At 38.7% G+C, this 2,592-nt stretch overlaps 1 pseudogene; it reads left to right on the top strand.

Moving 5' to 3' along the window:
- The first annotated feature begins 1,024 nt into the window (after positions 1-1,024).
- On the top strand, positions 1,025-1,696 carry LOC114682169 (annotated as a pseudogene).
- Positions 1,697-2,592: the final 896 nt, after the last annotated feature.

The following is a 2,592-nucleotide window of genomic DNA, read 5'->3' as shown; positions in this document are numbered from 1 at the left end:
AAGGAGTTGTGACAACAAATTGCAATGAAATCCAGAGATCATCAGAAAATACTTTGTTAATACTTATCAACTATCTTCAATTTCAGTTCTAAGGTATCTGACTGCCTCTTCTCTCTTCCATGGGACCAGAAGTGTAAGTGGTGCATATCTATATATGCAGGCAAGTACTCATATACATAATCTTTTTTTAAGTTTTAAAAACTACAGACCAAGCTTCCTAATGAACAGATGAGAAAGTCCCAAATAAAATATGTGCAAATGGAATTCAAAATCACATTAAGAAAATCTGCTGCACAAGACCAAGCCATTCAAATTCTAGTTCAGTGGAGGAGTTTTCTAAGGCCTCACCCCTAACTGAAGGGCTACTGGCAGTTGACAGCTACCTGTTTGGGAACAGAGAATCACTCTTCTTTGGGGGTGTAGATGACCACATAGACATACACATATGGGCAGTACTAATTTGACTTAGTTATAAAGAACAGAAGGGCAAGGGTGTGGAGAAAAGGAGAAGGGGAAGAAGGGGAATGAATTTGGGAAGGAGACATGTTGTGAAGTTGGAACAAGTAAATGGGGTTGATAGATTCATATTTCATTGTATGCATATATGAAATTCTCAAAGAATAATTTTTTAAAAAATAAATAAATAATAATGTCATAAATCATGGCCAAGTTTGCTTCATATTGGGGATTCAGATTTGGCTCGACACATGTCAGTTAATAAGTGTAACACCATATTAATGAACTTGAAAGCAGAAATCACATGAACATCTAGATAGATGCAGAAAAGTCATTTGACAAAATTTAGCATGCCTTCATAATAGAAGTTGCAAAATCTGTGCTATATGCCACAAACCTATAGTCAATATTATACTAACAGGTCAGACCATTTCCTCTAAAATATGTCAAGAATTGTTCACTCTTTCAATTCTTACTAATTGTAGTACTTGAAGTCTTACCTGGAGCAATAAGACAAAAGAAAAGCTTAAGGGAATTAAAAACTGAAATGAGGATGTTCTGGGTAAAGATGGCAGAGAGCAGTTACCACTTCTCACTGACTTCATTCAGCCCATCTGGTAAACATGTCCACATTGAATATGCTTTGGCTGCTGTTGCTGGAGGGGCCCTTTAAGTGGGAGTTAAAGCCGCAAATGGTATAGAATTAGCAACTGAGAAAAAAACAGAAATCCATCCTGTATGACAAAAGGAGTGTACACAAAGAGGATCCAATTACCAAACATATTGATTTGGTGTATAGTGGCATCGCCCAGATTACAGAGTGCTGTACAGAGCTCAGAAACTTGCTCAGCAATACTATCTGGTTTATCAAGAACACATTTCCATGGGCCAGCTGGTACAGAGAGCAGCCTCTGTCATCCGTTTGTTATTTCTTTACTTACTTGTGGGTAGAATGAGGGACAACCATATTTATTTCATACAGATCCACCTTGATCTTACTTTGCCTGGAAGGTCAAAGCAATGGGGAAGAACTGTGGGAACAGAAAAACTTTCCTTGAGACGAGATATAATGAAGGCCTAGAACTGGAAGATGCCATTCATACAGGCATCCTAACCTTAAAGGAAAGCTTTGAAGGACAAATGACAGATGATAACATAGAAGTTGAGATATGCACTGAAACTGACTTTTAAAAGACTCACCCCAGCTGAAGTGAAGGGTTGCTTGACTGCCATAGCATAATAAAGATGTGCCTGAACAATCCAGATCTCAGACTATCTATCTCCTTCTACATTTTTAAAGTATGCTTTGTTTGTGCAGACTTATTTCTTCATGGTTTAATGGATTCACATTTTTAAAATAATAATGATAATAAACTATTAAAACCAAAAAACTGAAATGAAGTTAAGCTATCCCTATTTGCAGATGACATTAATTTTTATTTCATATGATGTGTTTGGGTGTTTTGTCTGATCTATGCATAATCTGTGACACCCATGGAGACCTGAAGGGGATGTTAACTCCCCTGATATTAGGAGTGTGAGGCCATGTGAGTGCTGGTAACTGAACCCAGGTCCTCTGGAAGGGAAGCCAGAGTACTTTTAACTGCTGACCCATCTTGCCACACCTCTAGATGACATGATTTTGTACTTCAGAAGTCATGAAGTGTACCAAAACTCTTCTAGATCTGATAAACTCTTTAAGTAAAGAAAGACACAAAATCAACATACAGAATAGTCTTGCTCTTGTTTAATCCAACAGTGAATTTGCTTATCAAGAAACCAGGAAAAAGTATACCATTCACAATACCTCAGCCACCAAGAAGGTCAGGAGCCCTGCTCCCAAGGCACATCCTATCCAGTAGCAAAACCAAAGAAATATCTCCTAGGTGTCCATACCCAAAATGCTTCCACAAAGCCAAAGGCAGTGCAGCAGAACCTGTAGCTGAAGGTGGAAAGCAGGTGAGTCACAAAGTCTGGGTACATTCTTTTTTTTTTTTTTTTTTTTTTGGTTTTTCGAGACAAGATTTCTCTGTGCAGTTTTGCACCGTTCCTGGAACTCACTTTGGAGACCAGGCTGGACTCGAACTCACAGAGATCCGCCTGGCTCTGCCTCCAGAGTGCTGGGACTAAAGGCGT

Source organism: Peromyscus leucopus, chromosome X, assembly GCF_004664715.2.
Source record: "Peromyscus leucopus breed LL Stock chromosome X, UCI_PerLeu_2.1, whole genome shotgun sequence".
NCBI classification, from domain to species: Eukaryota; Metazoa; Chordata; class Mammalia; order Rodentia; family Cricetidae; genus Peromyscus; species Peromyscus leucopus.
The sequence above is the reverse complement of the archived record's forward strand: the minus strand, read 5'-3'. Positions and strand labels throughout refer to the sequence as shown.